The sequence below is a fragment of the Oncorhynchus nerka genome, unplaced genomic scaffold, assembly GCF_034236695.1.
Source record: "Oncorhynchus nerka isolate Pitt River unplaced genomic scaffold, Oner_Uvic_2.0 unplaced_scaffold_2905, whole genome shotgun sequence".
In the NCBI taxonomy this organism is placed as follows: domain Eukaryota; kingdom Metazoa; phylum Chordata; class Actinopteri; order Salmoniformes; family Salmonidae; genus Oncorhynchus; species Oncorhynchus nerka.
In genome coordinates, this window is record NW_027038395.1 from 10,001 (window position 1) to 17,500 (window position 7,500).

The 7,500-nt window shown below is 46.7% G+C and overlaps 1 pseudogene; it reads left to right on the plus strand.

Annotated features, from left to right (window-relative positions):
* LOC135566942 (lysosome-associated membrane glycoprotein 1-like) overlaps nucleotides 1–7,500 on the plus strand; it is a 22,249-nt pseudogene that overhangs the window by 4,517 nt on the left and 10,232 nt on the right.

Genomic DNA, 7,500 nt, shown 5'->3' on the forward strand with positions numbered 1-7,500 from the left:
CACACACACACACACTAACACACGGAGTCATGCTTCACACACACACACACACACACACACACACACACACACACACACACTCACACATACATACTAACACACGGAGTCATGCTTCACACACACACACTAACACACACTAACACACGGAGTCATGCTTCACACACTAACACACGGAGTCATGCTTCACACACACACATACATACTAACACACGGAGTCATGCTTCACACACACACACACATACATACTAACACACGGAGTCATGCTTCACACACACACACACACACACACACACACTAACACACGGAGTCACGCTTCACACACACACACACACACACACACATACTAACACATGGAGTCACGCTTCACACACACACACACACACACACACACATACTAACACATGGAGTCACGCTTCACACACACACACACACACATACTAACACACGGAGTCACGCTTCACACACACACACACACACACACACATACTAACACACGGAGTCATGCTTCACACACACACACACACATACTAACACATGGAGTCATGCTTCACACACACACACACACATACTAACACACAGAATGGATTATTATTTGATTTCTGACCAATGTGTCTTGTCTGTTTTTCGACAGATGTGGTAACTGTGGAGACGACCTCTGTAGGGATGGTTGCTAGGGTCAACACCACCTACAGATGTATCAGCGCCTCACCTGTCATTGTGGGAGGAGCCACCGTCACCTTCTCAAACGTCACGATGGAGGCCTACATGACGGGAGACGATCTGAGCCCCAACGGTACGTACCGCCACCAACACCTGGGCTGAGCCCCCAATCTCACCCTTGCTCTAGATAGTGCACTACTTTGGACCGGGGCTAATTTGGGACGCACACTTATTGTCCACCACTGACCATCAACCATTAACAACTGTTTACTGACCATCAACCATTAACAACTGTTTACTGACCATCAACCATTAACAACTGTTTACTGACCATCAACCATTAACAACTGTTTACTGACCATCAACCATTAAACAACTGTTTACTGACCATCAACCATTAACAACTGTTTACTGACCATCAACCATTAACAACTGTTTACTGACCATCAACCATTAACAACTGTTTACTGACCATCAACCATTAACAACTGTTTACTGACCATGAACCATTAACAACTGTTTACTGACCATGAACCATTAACAACTGTTTACTGACCATCAACCATTAACAACTGTTTACTGACCATCAACCATTAACAACTGTTTATTGACCATCAACCATTAACAACTGTTTATTTACCATCAACCATTAACAACTGTTTACTGACCATCAACCATTAACAACTGTTTACTGACCATCAACACTTTGGTTATTCCTTTACATGTTTGACTTTGACCACTTAACTTATTGTGTTTCAATGAACAGTATGAGGGTATTGACCCGTGTTGTGTGAAAGCTGGTCTGAACAGTATGAGGTGATAGCTGGTCTGAACAGTATGAGGGTATTGACCCGTGTTGTGTGATAGCTGGTCTGAACAGTCTGAGGGTATTGACCCGTGTTGTGTGATAGCTGGTCTGAACAGTATGAGGGTATTGACCCGTGTTGTGTTGCGTGATAGCTGGTCTGAACAGTATCAGGGTATTAACCCGTGTTGTGTGATAGCTGGTCTGAACAGTATGAGGGTATTGACCCGTGTTGTGTTGTGTGATAGCTGGTCTGAACAGTATGAGGGTATTGACCCGTGTTGTGTGATAGCTGGTCTGAACAGTATGAGGGTATTGACCCGTGTTGTGTTGTGTGATAGCTGGTCTGAACAGTATGAGGTGATAGCTGGTCTGAACAGTATGAGGGTATTGACCCGTGTTATGTGATAGCTGGTCTGAACAGTATGAGGGTATTGACCCGTGTTGTGTGATAGCTGGTCTGAACAGTATGAGGGTATTGACCCGTGTTGTGTTGTGTGATAGCTGGTCTGAACAGTATGAGGGTATTGACCCGTGTTGTGTTGTGTGATAGCTGGTCTGAACAGTATGAGGGTATTGACCCGTGTTGTGTGATAGCTGGTCTGAACAGTATGAGGGTATTGACCCGTGTTGTGTGATAGCTGGTCTGAACAGTATGAGGGTATTGACCCGTGTTGTGTGATAGCTGGTCTGAACAGTATGAGGGTATTGACCCGTGTTGTGTGATAGCTGGTCTGAACAGTATGAGGGTATTGACCCGTGTTGTGTTGTGTGATAGCTGGTCTGAACAGTATGAGGGTATTGACCCGTGTTGTGTGAAAGCTGGTCTGAACAGTATGAGGGTATTGACCCGTGTTGTGTGATAGCTGGTCTGAACAGTCTGAGGGTATTGACCCGTGTTGTGTGATAGCTGGTCTGAACAGTCTGAGGGTATTGACCCGTGTTGTGTGATAGCTGGTCTGAACAGTATGAGGGTATTGACCCGTGTTGTGTTGCGTGATAGCTGGTCTGAACAGTATGAGGGTATTGACCCGTGTTGTGTTGTGTGATAGCTGGTCTGAACAGTATGAGGGTATTGACCCGTGTTGTGTTGTGTGATAGCTGGTCTGAACAGTATGAGGGTATTGACCCGTGTTGTGTTGTGTGATAGCTGGTCTGAACAGTATGAGGGTATTGACCCGTGTTGTGTTGTGTGATAGCTGGTCTGAACAGTATGAGGGTATTGACCCGTGTTGTGTTGTGTGATAGCTGGTCTGAACAGTCTGAGGGTATTGACCCGTGTTGTGTGATAGCTGGTCTGAACAGTATGAGGGTATTGACCCGTGTTGTGTGATAGCTGGTCTGAACAGTATGAGGGTATTGACCCGTGTTGTGTGATAGCTGGTCTGAACAGTCTGAGGGTATTGACCCGTGTTGTGTGATAGCTGGTCTGAACAGTATGAGGGTAATGACCCGTGTTGTGTGATAGCTGGTCTGAACAGTATGAGGGTATTGACCCGTGTTGTGTGATAGCTGGTCTGAACAGTATGAGGGTATTGACCCGTGTTGTGTTGTGTGATAGCTGGTCTGAACAGTATGAGGGTATTGACCCGTGTTGTGTTGTGTGATAGCTGGTCTGAACAGTATGAGGGTATTAACCCGTGTTGTGTGATAGCTGGTCTGAACAGTATGAGGGTATTGACCCGTGTTGTGTGATAGCTGGTCTGAACAGTATGAGGGTATTGACCCGTGTTGTGTTGTGTGATAGCTGGTCTGAACAGTATGAGGGTATTGACCCGTGTTGTGTGATAGCTGGTCTGAACAGTATGAGGGTATTGACCCGTGTTGTGTGATAGCTGGTCTGAACAGTATGAGGTGATAGCTGGTCTGAACAGTATGAGGGTATTGACCCGTGTTATGTGATAGCTGGTCTGAACAGTATGAGGGTATTGACCCGTGTTATGTGATAGCTGGTCTGAACAGTATGAGGGTATTGACCCGTGTTGTGTGATAGCTGGTCTGAACAGTATGAGGGTATTGACCCGTGTTGTGTGATAGCTGGTCTGAACAGTATGAGGGTATTGACCCGTGTTGTGTTGTGTGATAGCTGGTCTGAACAGTATGAGGGTATTGACCCGTGTTGTGTGATAGCTGGTCTGAACAGTATGAGGGTATTGACCCGTGTTGTGTGATAGCTGGTCTGAACAGTATGAGGGTATTGACCCCTGTTGTGTGATAGCTGGTCTGAACAGTATGAGGGTATTGACCCGTGTTGTGTGATAGCTGGTCTGAACAGTATGAGGGTATTGACCCGTGTTGTGTTGTGTGATAGCTGGTCTGAACAGTATGAGGGTATTGACCCGTGTTGTGTGATAGCTGGTCTGAACAGTATGAGGGTATTGACCCGTGTTGTGTGATAGCTGGTCTGAACAGTATGAGGGTAATGACCCGTGTTGTGTTGTGTGATAGCTGGTCTGAACAGTATGAGGGTATTGACCCGTGTTGTGTTGTGTGATAGCTGGTCTGAACAGTATGAGGGTATTGACCCGTGTTGTGTTGTGTGATAGCTGGTCTGAACAGTATGAGGGTATTGACCCGTGTTGTGTTGTGTGATAGCTGGTCTGAACAGTATGAGGGTATTGACCCGTGTTGTGTGATAGCTGGTCTGAACAGTAGCTGGTCTGAACAGTATGAGGTGATAGCTGGTCTGAACAGTATGAGGGTATTGACCCGTGTTGTGTTGTGTGATAGCTGGTCTGAACAGTATGAGGGTAATGACCCGTGTTGTGTGATAGCTGATCTGAACAGTATGAGGGTATTGACCCGTGTTGTGTTGTGTGATAGCTGGTCTGAACAGTATGAGGGTATTGACCCGTGTTGTGTTGTGTGATAGCTGGTCTGAACAGTATGAGGGTAATGCCCCGTGTTGTGTGATAGCTGGTCTGAACAGTATGAGGGTATTGACCCGTGTTGTGTGATAGCTGGTCTGAACAGTATGAGGGTAATGCCCCGTGTTGTGTGATAGCTGGTCTGAACAGTATGAGGGTATTGACCCGTGTTGTGTGATAGCTGGTCTGAACAGTATGAGGGTATTGACCCGTGTTGTGTGATAGCTGGTCTGAACAGTCTGAGGGTATTGACCCGTGTTGTGTGATAGCTGGTCTGAACAGTATGAGGGTAATGACCCGTGTTGTGTGATAGCTGGTCTGAACAGTATGAGGGTATTGACCCGTGTTGTGTGATAGCTGGTCTGAACAGTATGAGGGTATTGACCCGTGTTGTGTTGTGTGATAGCTGGTCTGAACAGTATGAGGGTATTGACCCGTGTTGTGTGGTGTGATAGCTGGTCTGAACAGTATGAGGGTAATGACCCGTGTTGTGTGATAGCTGGTCTGAACAGTATGAGGGTATTGACCCGTGTTGTGTTGTGTGATAGCTGGTCTGAACAGTATGAGGGTATTAACCCGTGTTGTGTGATAGCTGGTCTGAACAGTATGAGGGTATTGACCCGTGTTATGTGATAGCTGGTCTGAACAGTATGAGGGTAATGACCCGTGTTGTGTTGTGTGATAGCTGGTCTGAACAGTATGAGGGTATTGACCCGGGTTGTGTGATAGCTGGTCTGAACAGTATGAGGGTATTGACCCGTGTTGTGTTGTGTGATAGCTGGTCTGAACAGTATGAGGGTATTGACCCGTGTTGTGTTGTGTGATAGCTGGTCTGAACAGTATGAGGGTATTGAACCGTGTTGTGTTGTGTGATAGCTGGTCTGAACAGTCTGAGGGTATTGACCCGTGTTGTGTGATAGCTGGTCTGAACAGTATGAGGGTATTGACCCGTGTTGTGTGATAGCTGGTCTGAACAGTATGAGGGTATTGACCCGTGTTGTGTGATAGCTGGTCTGAACAGTATGAGGGTATTGACCCGTGTTGTGTTGTGTGATAGCTGGTCTGAACAGTATGAGGGTATTGACCCGTGTTGTGTGATAGCTGGTCTGAACAGTATGAGGGTATTGACCCGTGTTGTGTGATAGCTGGTCTGAACAGTATGAGGGTAATGACCCGTGTTGTGTTGTGTGATAGCTGGTCTGAACAGTATGAGGGTATTGACCCGTGTTGTGTTGTGTGATAGCTGGTCTGAACAGTATGAGGGTATTGACCCGTGTTGTGTTGTGTGATAGCTGGTCTGAACAGTATGAGGGTATTGACCCGTGTTGTGTTGTGTGATAGCTGGTCTGAACAGTATGAGGGTATTGACCCGTGTTGTGTTGTGTGATAGCTGGTCTGAACAGTATGAGGGTATTGACCCGTGTTGTGTGATAGCTGGTCTGAACAGTATGAGGTGATAGCTGGTCTGAACAGTATGAGGGTATTGACCCGTGTTGTGTTGTGTGATAGCTGGTCTGAACAGTATGAGGGTAATGACCCGTGTTGTGTGATAGCTGATCTGAACAGTATGAGGGTATTGACCCGTGTTGTGTTGTGTGATAGCTGGTCTGAACAGTATGAGGGTATTGACCCGTGTTGTGTTGTGTGATAGCTGGTCTGAACAGTCTGAGGGTATTGACCCGTGTTGTGTGATAGCTGGTCTGAACAGTATGAGGGTAATGCCCCGTGTTGTGTGATAGCTGGTCTGAACAGTATGAGGGTATTGACCCGTGTTGTGTGATAGCTGGTCTGAACAGTATGAGGGTATTGACCCGTGTTGTGTGATAGCTGGTCTGAACAGTCTGAGGGTATTGACCCGTGTTGTGTGATAGCTGGTCTGAACAGTATGAGGGTAATGACCCGTGTTGTGTGATAGCTGGTCTGAACAGTATGAGGGTATTGACCCGTGTTGTGTGATAGCTGGTCTGAACAGTATGAGGGTATTGACCCGTGTTGTGTTGTGTGATAGCTGGTCTGAACAGTATGAGGGTATTGACCCGTGTTGTGTGGTGTGATAGCTGGTCTGAACAGTATGAGGGTAATGACCCGTGTTGTGTGATAGCTGGTCTGAACAGTATGAGGGTATTGACCCGTGTTGTGTTGTGTGATAGCTGGTCTGAACAGTATGAGGGTATTAACCCGTGTTGTGTGATAGCTGGTCTGAACAGTATGAGGGTATTGACCCGTGTTATGTGATAGCTGGTCTGAACAGTATGAGGGTAATGACCCGTGTTGTGTTGTGTGATAGCTGGTCTGAACAGTATGAGGGTATTGACCCGGGTTGTGTGATAGCTGGTCTGAACAGTATGAGGGTATTGACCCGTGTTGTGTTGTGTGATAGCTGGTCTGAACAGTATGAGGGTATTGACCCGTGTTGTGTGATAGCTGGTCTGAACAGTATGAGGGTAATGACCCGTGTTGTGTTGTGTGATAGCTGGTCTGAACAGTATGAGGGTATTGACCCGTGTTGTGTTGTGTGATAGCTGGTCTGAACAGTATGAGGGTATTGACCCGTGTTGTGTTGTGTGATAGCTGGTCTGAACAGTATGAGGGTATTGACCCGTGTTGTGTTGTGTGATAGCTGGTCTGAACAGTATGAGGGTATTGACCCGTGTTGTGTTGTGTGATAGCTGGTCTGAACAGTATGAGGGTATTGACCCGTGTTGTGTTGTGTGATAGCTGGTCTGAACAGTATGAGGGTATTGACCCGTGTTGTGTTGTGTGATAGCTGGTCTGAACAGTATGAGGTGACCCGTGTTGTGTGATAGCTGGTCTGAAGCTGGTCTGAACAGTATGAGGGTATTGACCCGTGTTGTGTTGTGTGATAGCTGGTCTGAACAGTATGAGGGTATTGACCCGTGTTGTGTTGTGTGATAGCTGGTCTGAACAGTATGAGGGTATTGACCCGTGTTGTGTTGTGTGATAGCTGGTCTGAACAGTATGAGGGTATTGACCCGTGTTGTGTGATAGCTGGTCTGAACAGTATGAGGTGATAGCTGGTCTGAACAGTATGAGGGTATTGACCCGTGTTGTGTGATAGCTGGTCTGAACAGTATGAGGTGATAGCTGGTCTGAACAGTCTGAGGGTATTGACCCGTGTTGTGTGATAGCTGGTCTGAACAGTATGAG